Source organism: Tamandua tetradactyla, chromosome 23 (genome assembly GCF_023851605.1).
Source record: "Tamandua tetradactyla isolate mTamTet1 chromosome 23, mTamTet1.pri, whole genome shotgun sequence".
NCBI lineage: Eukaryota > Metazoa > Chordata > Mammalia > Pilosa > Myrmecophagidae > Tamandua > Tamandua tetradactyla.
Window position 1 is genome coordinate 5,090,548 of NC_135349.1, and position 14,371 is coordinate 5,104,918.

General features: G+C 41.0%; 1 pseudogene; it reads left to right on the forward strand.

Moving 5' to 3' along the window:
- The first annotated feature begins 7,164 nt into the window (after positions 1-7,164).
- Positions 7,165-13,936, forward strand: LOC143666651 (zinc finger MYM-type protein 6-like; annotated as a pseudogene).
- Positions 13,937-14,371: the final 435 nt, after the last annotated feature.

Sequence of the window (14,371 nt, forward strand, 5' to 3'; positions counted from 1 at the left end):
GCCCTGTTCACACTTCTCTCGGGAAGGTTTTCACAAAGAAGACACTTTCGTGTGCAGTGTTTTTGATGTTTTAAATTGCAGGTACTAGACGAATGGCTTACTAATTTATTTTCATTTCCCTAGGCATTCAAAATGGACAGTAAGGGTGGGCCACGGTGGCTCAGCAGGCAGAGTTCTTGCCTGCCATGCCAGAGACCCGGGTTCGATTCCCAGTGCCTGCCCATGCAAGAAAAAAAAAAGACAGTACGAGAATTTTTAGTTTTTTGATTAAAATATTTAAGGTAGGCCTTGTAACAGTCGTAACTTCCCAGTGATTTTAAGGTCAGTCTGCACAGGTTTGCCTTGCAGTCATGTATACAGACCCCTGCTGCTGTGCAAAGTGAAGTCTGGCTGGACTTAGTACCTGTTTGAGCCTAAGCAAGTTACTATTTCTCTTAGAGTCTGAGTCTCCTGATTTGGAAAATGGTGATATTAAGAGTGGTCACCTCGTAGATTATTGGAGGGGAATAGGTGAGACGGCACGTGTGAGGCAGTGGTGCAGTGTGGTGCTGACTAAATGTACTGTGCACACCCCCTAAGAAACTTCTGCACCTTGGCGCCTTCACCAAGGGGTCCCACTGTGCGTGTGACATGTGAAGAGACGCCCAGGAGAAGGTCAGGAGAGACACACATGAGGTCGAAATGGTGGCTGTGCTTGGGGAGGGAGGAGAATGGAAGGAAGAGTGACTGAAGGTTTTAGTTTTTAATTGGTATTTTTAATTTTTAACGCAGGTTTATTGAGGTAGAGTCACACACCATAGTAACCATCTGAAGTACAGCCAGTGGCTCACAGTGTCATCCCTTCATTGTGCCGACATCCCACGATGGACTGTAGAATGTTTACCTTTAATTGGTGTTTGTTTTTAGACCATTTTACTTCATTGCAATAAGCGCATAGGATGTCTGTCCTTTACATAAGTGACTTCTTCCCCCATTGTGTAACTCAGTTGCAGTGAAAAGAGTGGTGTTTGTGGCCGAGGGCCGGGTTGAAATCCTGGCATTGGGAGCGTCCTCATTCACTCATTCTCGGGAGCTTGCCGCATGCTGTCAGGCCCTGTTCTAACCAGAGAAACAAGGAAAACTTTCCTTGTAGGGTTTACTGTCCACCAGGAGAGACAGACAGTAATCAATAAACCTAATTTAAAAAAAAGTAAGTTGTAGCATCGGCGAAAGTAACTGCTGCAGGAGAAGAAGAGAGAGCAGAGTAAAGGAGATGAAAAGGTCCTGGTTCGGTGCAGATTTAAATGCGGTGCTCAGAGTGGGCCTCGTGGAGAAAATGGCACTGGAGCATGGACAGGAAGGAAGGCAGTGAGGGAGGCAGCCAGGTGCACTTTGTGGGGAGGCGTTCCTGGTGCAAAGGCCCTGAGGCCACTGCCGGGCTTGACCCGAGGGCAGCAGGAGGACGGGGTGGCGGGTGGCATGGACAGTGAGGAACACCCAGGAGCTGAGGGCTGAGAGGCGGTGGGCGTCCACCCAGCCGAGTGAGGCCTCGGGGCTGCTCCCTGGGGGAAGTGGGCAGCCACTGTCAGGGTTAGAGCAGCAGAGTGACCGCTGGCTGTTTCACAAGGTCTGCGGTTTCTCTGCAGGGAAGAGATGTCGGGCAGTGGGTGACCAGGGGTCCTTCAGAAGCTCCTGCAGTATTTCAGGGGAGAGGATGAAGGCTTATGTAAAGATGGTAGCAGTAGAGATGATGGCAAGTGTTGTCAGTTCTTTCCGAGGGTTGTGAAAATCAAATGGATGTGTGTGTGCGAACTGGACTTCAAGTTCTGTTTTTACTGCACCGTCACTGATATCCACCTGATGTCGACGGGAATGGACTCAACTCTGTCTTTGTGGCAACTGAGACCAGGTACGTCTCTCAGTGTGGGTGGATTTCTGGAGAGAAGAGATGCTCAGTGGGCAGCTTAGCTGGTCCTGCCCGTCATGCATGTGTCCTCTCTGCAAGGCCCACCCTCTCATCCCGAGTGCCCACCTCTCTCCCATCACAGCTGGCCCGAGGTCAACAGTGCTTCCACCTCCCCTCTGCTCTATGTGAGGAAAAAAAAAAAAAAAAGCCCAGAGTTAACTAGCAGCAAAAAACAAACAAACAAAAACAAAAGCCTTCATAAAAATGTTCCCTTATTTTTTTTGGAGAGCTGGCTAACAAAATGTCTGTCATATGTCTTTTTTGAATCATTTTTTTGCGGTGTCATTTATGTATAATTGAAAATATCATTTAAAGTAGCCCGATCTGCTGTCTGTCACTTTAGATTGTGGCAAGACTTGAAGGGTCTTGTTCAAATATTGTGGCTATTTTGTGACAGCTTCATTGTGGGTGTAAGTGGTGACAATAGACCGCACAGATGTGAGGATACCATTTCACGAGTTCTGACGTGGGTGTCCACCTGTGAAACCATTGCCACAATCGCTCGAGTGAACATCTCAGCCCCAGGGATTTCTTGTCCCCCAATCCTCTCGCCCCCAGCCCCCCACACACAGCCACCGATCTGTGTTTTGCCATTACAGATTGGTTTACATGTTCTACAGTGTTCTAGTAATGGAATTTTTGTATGTGGCATCTTTTGGTATAATTATTTTGAGATTCATCCATGGCCGTCATTTAGCAATATTTCATTCCTTCTTATTGTTGAGTAGATTCCATTGATGGACATCCCCTAATTTGTTGATTCATCCATCTGTGGGCGAACTTTCGGTTGTCTCCAGTTGTTGCTCATTCCAGATGAAGTTTCTGGGAATGTTTGTGTCCAAGTCTTTTTATGGACATATATTTCCTTTTGTCTTGAGTACCTAACTAAGGGTGGTACATGGTAGGTAAATTTTTAAGAAGCTGCCATAGCATTTTCCAACACATTTGTACCATTTTAAATTCCCACCAGCAGTGCACGAGTTCCTACATATCCTTGCCGATTTGGGGTATGTTGGTCTTTTTAATTTTAGCCATTCTAATAACAGACGTATGTCAGTTCGAAACTATTGTATCCCTCAGAAGAGCCATATTCTTTAATCCTCGTTCAGTATTGCTGGGTGGGACCTTTTTTATTGTTTCCTTGGAGATGTGACCCGCCCAGTTGTGGGCAGGGCCTTTTCATGAGGTGGTTTCCACGGAGATGTGTCTCCACCCATTCAAGGTAGGGTTGCTTACTGAAATCCTTTAAGGGGAAACCATTTTGAAGAAGGTTTTAGAGCCCATGCAGCCAGAGATCTTTGGAGATGCAGAAAAAATAATGCCCCTGGGGAAGCCATTGAAGGAGCCGGGGGAGAAAGCTGGCAGAGGTCGCCATGTGCCTTTCCAGCTGAGAGAGAAACTCCAAATGTCATTGGCTCTTTTGAGCCAAGGTATCTTTCTATGGATGCCTTAGTTTGGACATTTTTATGGCCTTAGAACTGTAAACTTGCAACTTAATAAATCTTTTTTTTTTTAATTTTTTTATTAATCAAAAAAAAGAAAAGAAATTAACACAACATTTAGAAATCATTCCATTCTACAAATGCACTCAGTAATTCTTAGTACCATCACATAGATGTATGATCATCATTTCTTAGTACATTTGTATCGATTTAGGAAAAGAACTAGCAAAACAGCAGAAAAAGATATAGAATGTTAATATAGAGAAGAGAATTAAAATAATAATACTAATAATATATAAATATATAAAAAGGAAAAAGAAAAAAACAAAAACAAAAGATACAAACACACAAACAAACAAACAAAAAACCATATTTCAGGTGCAGCTTCATTCAGTGTTCCAACCTAGTTACAATACACTTAGGTATTATTGTGCTGTCCATTTTTGAGTTTTTGTATCTAGTCCTGTTGCACAGTCTGTATCCCTTCAGCTCCAATTACCCATTATCTTACCCTGTTTCTAACTCCTGCTGGTCTCTGTTACCAATGATATATTCCAAGCTGATTCTCGAATGTCGGTTCACATCAGTGGGACCTTACAGTATTTGTCCTTTAGTTTTGGGCTAGACTCACTCAGCATAATGTTCTCTAGGTCCATCCATGTTATTACATGCTTCATAAGTTTAGTCTGTCTTAAAGCTGCATAATATTCCATCGTAGGTATACGCCACAGTTTGTTTAGCCACTCGTCTGTTGATGAACATTTTGGCTGTTTCCATCTCTTTGCAATTGTAGATAATGCTGCTATAAACACTGGTGTGCAAATGTCCGTCTGTGTCTTTGCCCTTAAGTCCTTTGAGTAGATACCTAGCAGTGGTATTGCTGGGTCGTAATCCATTCTGCCATTCTATGTCTTTTGATTGGGAAATTCAGTCCATTAACTTTTAGTATTATTACTGTTTGGATAATATTTTCCTCTACCATTTTGGCTTTTGTATTATATATATCATATCTGATTTTCCTTCTTTCTACACTTTACTCCATACCTCTCTCTTCTGTCTTTTCGTATCTGACTCTAGTGCTCCCTTTAGTATTTCTTGCAGAGCTGGTCTCTTGGTCACAAATTCTCTCAGTGACTTTTTGTCTATAAATGTTTTAATTTCTCCTTCATTTTTGAAGGACAATTTTGCTGGATATAGGAGTCTTGGTTGGCAGTTTTGCTCTTTTAGTAATTTAAATATATCATCCCACTGTCTTCTAGCTTCCATGGTTTCTGCTGAGAAATCTACACCTAGTCTTATTGGGTTTCCCTTGTATGTGACAGATTGTTTTTCTCTTGCTGCTTTCAAGATCCTCTCTTTCTCTTTGACCTCTGACATTCTAACTAGTAAGTGTCTTGGAGAACGCCTATTTGGGTCTATTCTCTTTGGGGTGCGCTGCACTTCTTGGATCTGCAAATTTAGGTCTTTCATAAGAGTTGGGAAATTTTCAGTGATAATTTCTTCCATTAGTTTTTCTCCTCCTTTTCCCTTCTCTTCTCCTTCTGGGACACCCACAACACGTATATTTGTGTGCTTCATATTGTCATTCAGTTCCCTGATCCCCTGCTCAAGTTTTTCCATTCTTTTCCCTATAGTTTCTGTTTCTTTTTGGAATTCAGATGTTCCATCCTCCAGTTCACTAATTGTAGCTTCTGTCTCTTTAGATCTACCATTGTAGGTATCCATTGTTTTTTCCATTTTTTCTTCTTTGTCCTTCACTCCCATAAGTTCTGTGATTTGTTTTTTCAGATTTTCTATTTCTTCTTTTTGTTCAGCCCATGTCTTCTTCATGTCCTCCCTCAATTTATTGATTTGGTTTTTGAAGAGTTTTTCCATTTCTGTTCGTATATTCAGCATTAGTTGTCTCAGCTCCTGTATCTCATTTGAACTATTGGTTTGTTTCTTTGACTGGGCCATATCTTCAATTTTCCGAGCGTCATCCATTATTTTCTGCTGGTGTCTGGGCATTTGATCAGATTTCCCTGGGTGTGGGACCCGGCTGATTGAAAGCTTTTTCTGTGAAATCTCTGGGTTCTGTTTTTCTTTTCCTGCCCAGTAGGTGGCGCTCGTCTGTCTGCACGGCAGTCCGCCCGGGAAACCGTGCGTGGAGGCGGGGGTCGCTGGCCGCTGCGGCTTGGGAGAGTGCCGGTCCTAATTGCCCAGCTGGCCCGAAACGCCAAGCGTGAAGGGAGGGCCCCGCTATCCAACGTTCCCAGTCAGACCGGGGAGCCACGTGCATGGAGGGGACCCCAGTCGCCAGCCGCCCCGGCCGGGAAAACGCGCGCCCCTCGGGTATCTCACCGCAGCAGATTCTCCCTGCCCGTTCAGCTGTTCCAGAATGGAGTACGCTGTCTTTTTGGTCTCTGTCGTGACTCCGGGAGCTGTTTCGTATTGTTTCTGTTTCTTTAGTTGCTTTTCTGGAGGAGGAACTAAGACCCGCGCGTCTTACTAAGCCGCCATCTTTCCGGAAGTCTGAGCAGTATCCTTTTGAGGATGCTACCTGGTGTGCTCATAGAGAAGCCTCCCTACTCTGGATAGTGGGGATGCAAACTCGTCCTGCCCTGGGTTTGCTCTCGCAAAGGTTCAGCAGGCTGTTTTCTGTTATTTTTATTTCCCAACCCATGAAGCTTCACTGCCTATGGAGAGAGCTGCAAGTCAACTAATGATTCAAGGGTTCCCTCTGCAGAGATCTCTGGAGGAGTTTCTCTGTGGCCCCTCCTCCCGTTAGGTATTCCACAGTGCCTGGCCCTCTAAGTGCTGGTCTTTGACTCTTCAGCCCAGTGAGACTGCTGGCTCTGTTTGGGTTCCCAGCCCAGTGCTATATCCTGAAAACTGCCTTTCAACAATTTTGAGTCAACAGTATTGTTCGTCTCCCTCCCCACACTTGCTTCTTTTAGGGTTTAGGGTCCTGAGCTGTCATTTGTCTGAAGTTTGAAAATTGCTTCGTGTATCTTGTCCACATTTCTAGTTGTTTATGGTGGAAGGGAAATTGCTATAGCAGGTCATTCTTGTTGATTGAAGCAGGGGTCTGTTCCTGTGATTTGATTTTTAATTTCATATATGGCACCTGTTATACCCATTGTTATGAAATCTGCCTTTTACATCCAACATTATTTTTGAGGTTGGTCCCATTCATTTCAAGTGCATCGTTTAGCATTCAATCATAAAACAACTTATTTTCCCATTTGGATGACCATCTTTTAAGTTTCTGCCAATAATACAGGTGGAAGATGGTGTGAAGCTTTCATTTAAAATTTTGTTTTCCTGCTTGGCGATGAAGTTCATTTTTCATGTGTCAATTGGCTATCCAGGGAGCCCCTTCTGTGGAGTGTAGATTCATATCCTTTCCTCACTGTTCTATGTGGTTTTTCTTAATGACTTGTATGAGGTTTTTTGTTTTGTTTGTTTTTTAAATGCATGGGCAGGCCCTGGGAATCGAACTGAGTCTCCGGCATGGCAGGCGAGAATTCTGCCACTGAGCCACTGTCACATCGCCCTGTATGAGTTTTTATTTATTCTGAATATAAATCCTCTGTTTCAAATATGTTGCAAATATTTTGTCATTTGAAATGTCTGTTTATGGTGTCATTTTTCACAGCTGAATTTTCAATTCTATATAAAGATACCAGGTTTTTTCCTCTTATGGTTTGTAGTTTTTAGAATAATGTTCTAAAAAATCCTTCCCTATTCCATTGACATAAATACATTCTCCATATTTTCTTTTAATGGTTTTAAAGTATGGCTTTTGACAAGGAAGTTAATCCGGTAGTGATTTATTTTTGTCCATGATTTGAAGTAAGGATAATAATTTTTTTCTTCATAGAAAGGCCGTTCTTTTCAGTTATTTTCCAAGCAATTTTTATATCAAAAGCAATGGTGCTGCCTCATAGGTATATATTTCCTTTCCTAGTTGTATTTTTATTCCTGCACCTTCAGTGCTGTGATTATCAAAGCTTAAAATAAGCCTCTCTCTTTTTCTTTCGAAAATGTTCAGAGGCTCTTAATCTTTTTATTTTCCTTCTGAATTTTAAAATCAGTTTAAGGGACATACAAATTATATTGGGATTTTGATTGCAATTGCATTGATTTCATACATGGATTAATATGTGCAGAATTTACTTGATATGTCCTTTCCCTTGATTCAGGCATTCTGTTATAAAGGTTAATGTTTTTGAAACTTATCCAAACACTTTGTACACATCTTTTGGTAGTTATTCTTAGGTTTTCACTTGTTAAATACTGCTGGAATGCAGTATACCAGAAATGGGGTGGCTCTTGAAAGAGAATTTATTAGGTTACAAGTTAACAGTTATATATATAAATGTCCAAACTGAGGGCTGCGCATGCGCGGCTGGCTGGGTATTGCGTTGCAATGGTTCATGCGGAATAATTCTAGAAGATGATTGTGTAACAGTGCTTGGGCAGGGCTGGGCATGGCCCCATGGAGACCCTGAAAAGTGCAGGTGGCCCACTTTAAGAGTCCGATCTATTAATTTTAGATCAATCCCTTTAAAGCAATCCCTTTACATAAAACAATTAGAGTGAAAGAAACTTTAGATGGTGAATGTGACAAAGCAGTGGCACCACAGAGAGAGCTTCTGGACACGATTAAAGAAAAACCTGACGATGCTTAAGAGTGTGGATGTGCCCAACAGCCAAAATCTCAAGAAAGTGAAGTGGAAATTAGTGCTGTGTTTTCAGTCAATCCTCTTGCCCAACAATTGACCCCAGGCTTTCAGTTTTCTTCTGCCTCATCTGGCCCAAATATATTGCTTCCTTTATTTCCAGCAGTAGCTATTCAGGTTTTTTTTGTTCTGGTTGTAAAAAAAATACTTTATAAAGGACAAACAGCGTATCATAAGACAGGCTCTACTCAGCTCACTGGCTCCACACCATGCATCACCAGATATTTTTCATCTGTCTCCCTACCACCTCCTCCCAAGAAAACCGGCACACACTGCTTAAAAGACATTTGAAATCCAAAGGATGTGATCACAACCCGATTTGAAAATTCCTCTCCTTTCAAAGATTTCTGCAGCCAGTCATGCCTGTGTTCTTATGAGCTGAAGAAAATATGTACCATAAATGCCAGTAGCATTTCGACTAAGGACAGTATGTGTCAGAAGATTGCTCATACTCAATTTGAAGTTAAATATCAAAATGTGGTACATGGTTTTTGTAGTGATGCCTGCTTTTCAAGATTGCACTCTGCCAATAACCTTCGCATGAACTGTTCTGAAGACTGTGGGAGCCATTGCTAGAGTAACTCTGGTTCTTGCCAGTCTCAGAAGGTTTTTAGTTCAGTAGGTGTCACGGTGTACAAGCAGAATTCAGGCCACATGCCTCCATATGCACCTAGGGAGATCACTGAGGCCCTCGGCTGAAATGATTGAGACTACAAATGACCCAGGAAAAGCAGAGCTTTTCTGCTCCATTGATTGCTTCTCTGCTTACAGATTAAGACAGTTACTTCTTCAGGTGTCCAAGTTTTATGCCATAGTTGTAAAACTTCAGCTATCGCTCAGTATCACCTATGTCAAATGGAACTATATATATACATATATATAGCTTCTGCAGCTCCAGTTGTGTGGTTGCTTTCCAGAATGTATTTAACAAGCCAAAAGGAACAGACTCTTCAGTGCTTCAGTGGTGCCCCTAACTCATGGCCAGGAGGTCTGCAAGCCCTCCCTCCAGCTCAGCAGTGTCAGAGGAGGAGGCAACACCTCTGCCACTCCCCCCAGCTCCATCAGCCCTGCTGCCTACAGTCTCCAGCCTCTTGCTGAAGGATCCCAGCAAGTTGCTTTAACCCATAGAATTGCTAAACTCCGGGGTCAGCAGTGTAACCATCTGTTTATCACAAAACCAGAACTTCTCTTCTACAAGAGTAAAATGTCTCTGTTTTGTGGCAAGTCTTGCTCTGATGAATATAAAAAGAAAGATAAAGTTGTGGTGATGTGTGAACACTGCAAACATCAGAAAATGATAAAAGAGACTGCGCCATTCTCAGAGGCTGACAAGCCGTTTTGTAGTGAAGTTTGCAAAACCCTCTCTGCCTGTAACTTTGGAGAATGGTGGGGAAACTACTGCCGAACGTGTAGTTATCGTTCATTCACAGACATCCCCTCATTTGGGGGAAAATTGACTGGTGGGCAAGTTAGAAGAGTTTTATTGTGAAGATTACATGACCAAATTTACAGTTCTGTTTTATAGCCAAGTGTGATGGCTGTAAACAACAGGGTAAGCTGAGTAAATCCATAAAACGGCGAGGCAATATCAAACATTTCTGTCACATATTTTGTGTCTTGGAGTTTTGCAGTCAGCAAATGATGAACGAATCTCTTTCACAAAAGAACGTAAATATTTCCAAGGCAAAAATTGCTTCAATGGAGCCCCCTTCTCCAAAGATGGATACACACCAGTTATAACTAGTGTGGTGTCTGGGCAAAAACACCTGCTGCCCAGCCCGCAGGGAGCATTAGCAGTGTTTGAGAAGGTACAGTTACTAAAGGGGCAGCAAAGATCACTGAAGATGTAAATTTTATTGTGAATATATTTTTTTATATTGCCATTTTTTAATTTATTTTGGTTTTGTATATAGCCTTCTAATATAGATCTGAGTACATTTGTGTTTGCAGCTCAGTCCTCAAAAAAAGTGGATGTTATGCACTAACTTTTATTTTTGAATGTAAAGTGTGACCTTAGATCATTAATGAGAATATATTTTCTGACTTATTTTAAATTTGTTTTCTACTTTCTTAGTTTGTTTAAATGCTTGTAAATTCCATCTGGGTGCTTATTTTCCTCTTCTATTCCATTCATGTATTTTCCTTATAGGCTAAAAAGTCTTTTGGAAGTTCAGTGTACTGTCATTACACATGTTTGGATTATGTGAAGCTGAAAATGTGCAAAGTAAAAATGTATTTAAATTTCCCACTTTAGGTCTCAAATTTGAAATATTGTGAAACTTCCCAAAATGAAAATTCTTTTTTTCAAGAAATGCATAATTTCATAGCTGGCAGGCTGAAGGGGTGATAAACTTTTGTTTTTGTTGCTCTGTGTCAGCATCATTTTAGCAAAGAAACAAAATTTCCATCATCCTTTACTACTATCACAGCAGCCTCATTGGGTTAATGCTTTTGCTGACTGCCAGTGCTGCTATCTTATCATTTGTAACTCATATAATTAAAAATATTTTCTATAATATGTAACAGTTATCCAGGTGTTCATTAAGTGGTGGTGGGAGTGCTTAAATATGTACCTGAGATAAGTAACTTTGAAAGAGAAGTTAGAGGTGACAGAATGCTATGAAGATGGCCAAACCACTGCTGTGATGTCCCGTGGAGACAGGAGAGGGCTCTGCAAAATATTAGACACAGATGCGGCCTCTCTCTCCAGCCAACACAACAAGCAAACTCACCACCCTTCCCCTTTCTACGTGGGACATGACTCCCAGGGGTAAGGACCTTCCTGGCAATGTGGGACAGAAATCCAAGAATGAGCTGAGACTCAGCATCAAGGGATTGAGAAAACCCTCTTGACCAAAAGGGGGAAGAGTGAAATGAGACAAAGTGTCAATGGCTGAGAGATTCCAAACAGAGTCCAGAGGTTATCCTGGAGGTTATTCTTACGCATTAAATAGATATCACCTTGTTAGTCAAGATGTGATGGAGAGGCTGGAGGGAACTGCCTGAAAATGCAGAGCTGTGTTCCAATAGCCATGTTGTTTGATGATGACTGTATAATGATATAGCTTTCACAATGTGACTGTGTGATTGTGAAAACCTTGTGTCTGATGCTCCTTTTATCTACCTTGTCAACAGACAAGTAAAACATATGGAATAAAAATAAATAATAGGGGGAACAAATGTTAAAATAAATTTAGTTTGAAATGCTAGTGATCAATGAAAGGGAGGGGTAAGGGGTATGGTATGTGTATATATATATTTTTTTCTGTTGTCTTTTTATTTCTTTTTCTGAATTGATGCAAATGTTCTAAGAAATTATCATGATGATGAATATGCAACTATGTGATGATATTGTGAATTGTTGATTATATATGTAGAATGGAATGATAAAAAAGGAATGTTTGCGTTAATTTGGTGGGGTTTTTTTGTATTTAAAAAAAATAAAACACACACACAAAAGAAAACAAAATATTAGAGACAATGCTCAAAAAAATTTTAAAACCACACACACAAAAAACAGCATTAAAGTAGATGCACCCTTTAGTTCATAAAAGTTATAACCAGGCAAGGAAAATAGAATAAATGGACAAATCCGTGGCCACAGGGTTGCTAAATCCCTGTCGCCATAGTGTGCCCCAAGGCCAAACTGTTTTCTGTGCAACAAGTATCTGTGGATAATTCGAAAGGAGATTATAGGAAGACAGACTTTTAAGACTATAAAAATGAACAGCCTAACTTGATCTTCTAAATCTGAAGCTATCAAAACATTCCAGCTGTACCATAATTTAAAGAGGCTTCCACTAAAGACAATCTAGCACTTGCTAATAAGAAAACTGTGAAGTGACGCAGACGTAGATTTGTGCAACCTTGATAATGAGACTGTTGAAAATTTGCTTGGATTGGATTTCCCTGGATTATTAAAGGAAGATTTGCCTACAATTAGGAAAACAAATGGGCCTTCATTACATCAGCTAATAGCAAAGTGTCTGTTTTCTGGCAAAGGCTTTTGATCATATTTTCCAGCAGCAGTTGCTATTTTTGAAGAAGCTGATCCAAAAGCGGCTCACAGCCCTGTGGCGGCACAGGCGGAAAGCTGCGCGCGCATCAAGAAATTCTCGGGCAAAAAAACTGAGAGGAAAAAAATCTCAGACCATGTCAGAGCCATTCTTTAGCAAATTCTTCCAAGGCTTCAGCCCAGCCTTCACTACAATGTGGAGAAAAAGCTTGTAATTTGGTACCTCTTAGCACTCTCATACTTTATTTTGTTGGAAGATGATAATGGTAATGATAATTTCTATTTAATTATTTTCAGGCGATATACTACAATAACTAATTAAACATCCTTAAATTGTATTTATTTGTTGTATATTACATATTGTACCTTCAAATTATATTTAAAAATATGATAAATCACTGTACTGCATAATAATTCTATTAACCACACAGTTGTCTAATTTATGAAAGTGTCAATGCATTGTTATAGATTAATGTTATTGATATGTATTATAAAAATATTCTATATTGATTATAGATTTATGTACTCTGACAATACATCCTCCCATCTACTGAACCTTTATATGTGTGGGACAATTAGTCTTGAATTATCCAAATTTTGAGTTATTTATGATTTTCAGGAACATGTCCCTTATAAATGTGACTGCCCTATATATGTTTTCCCTATGCAAGGTACTTACTGTAATTCCCCATTTAACTGTGTTACAGAGTAGCTTTGATTAATATGTTCAGTTTAGTATATAAAAGTATAATGATAAATAATGTAGCACCCCTAGGATATTAAAAAAAAACTGTTTAGACTTTTTAAAAAATGTCCAAACTAAGGCCTCCAGAAAAAGAGACCTTGACTCGGGAAAGGGCCGATGATGTTCAGGATATCTCTGTCAGCTGGGGAAGGCACATGGTGACACCTGCTAGCTTTCTCTCCTGCTTTTCAGTTCAAACATCTTCCCTGGGGACATTTTCCTTCTGCATCTCCAGAGGTCTCTGGCTGTGTTGGCTCTGAGCTTTTTCCATAATGATTTCTTCTTGGGGGTCTCCAGTAAGCAACCCTACCTTGAATGGGTGGAGACACGTCTCCGTGGAAACAGCTTAATAAAAAAGATCTCACCCAGCAATATTGAGTGAGGGTTAAAGAGCATGACCTGGGCGCCAGGTCGGAGGGCTGGTGGGGAGTGTGTGCGAGGGAGGGGAAGGGCGTCGGGGGTGGGGTGGGGGGAGGCGGAGGCTGCGAGGGACTCCGGGAAGCCATGGACGTCGAGAGGCTGCAGGAGGCGCTGAAAGATTTTGAGAAGAGGGGGAAAAAGGAAGTCTGTCCCGTCCTGGATTAGTTTCTCTGTCATGTAGCCAAGACTGGAGAAACAATGGGGAGTGCATAGACTGGGAATCGAACCCGGGCCTCTCCTGTGGCAGCAGACCTTTTACTCTTCAGCGACTACGTGAATTGCTAACAGATCCAAGGAGAGACTATATAAGGAACAGACAAATTTCTCAGAGGAGTAGAAAAGAATGTGATGGTTGTAAGCTGTGTTTATCCTTTCTCAGAGAAAAACAATTCCAGTAGCTTGAATCGAATGAACGGTGTGAGGTTCCCTGGAAATTCACCAAGTTACACTGAGAGGTCTAATATAAATGGGCCTGGAACACCCAGTGAAAACACAGGCCCTGGAAGCAGTGGTTCTGACTGCCATGAAGGAGAAGAATTAGTAGGATCCAATTCCAGTAAAACAGGAGAGGTTCTTTCAGAATCCTTCATGGAAAATGATGACGAAACCACACAAGTCACAGATGAACCTATGGAACAAGACTAACGATGTAGAAACATTTAGATGCCATATTTTACACACAGTTCTGGTTTTACACTGTATAAAACTTTTATGTAATAAAGTAGACCTTTATAAAGTTTTACAGGAGAAGCAGGTTGTAAAATAAAGTACTTTATGGAATAAATCCTGAAAGAGTTGTACATGTAAGAACTGTGACTATCAGTTCCTCTGAGTCCTGCTTACCACTGACTTTTTTTGGTCTGGTCAAATCAGTGGTTTATGTGTAGATGTTTTTTTTTTTTTTTTAATTTAGAATTAAAATTTTTAAACTGGGAGGTAATAATTATAATTTTGAAAACCTTTTGGAGATTATCACATTTAGTTTATACATATGCAAGAAAGCTTTTTTCCTGTCTCTTTCTGACAACTCTAGCAGTTTTCATATTTTGGTCGTAGTTTCAACATTTTAACATGGGAATT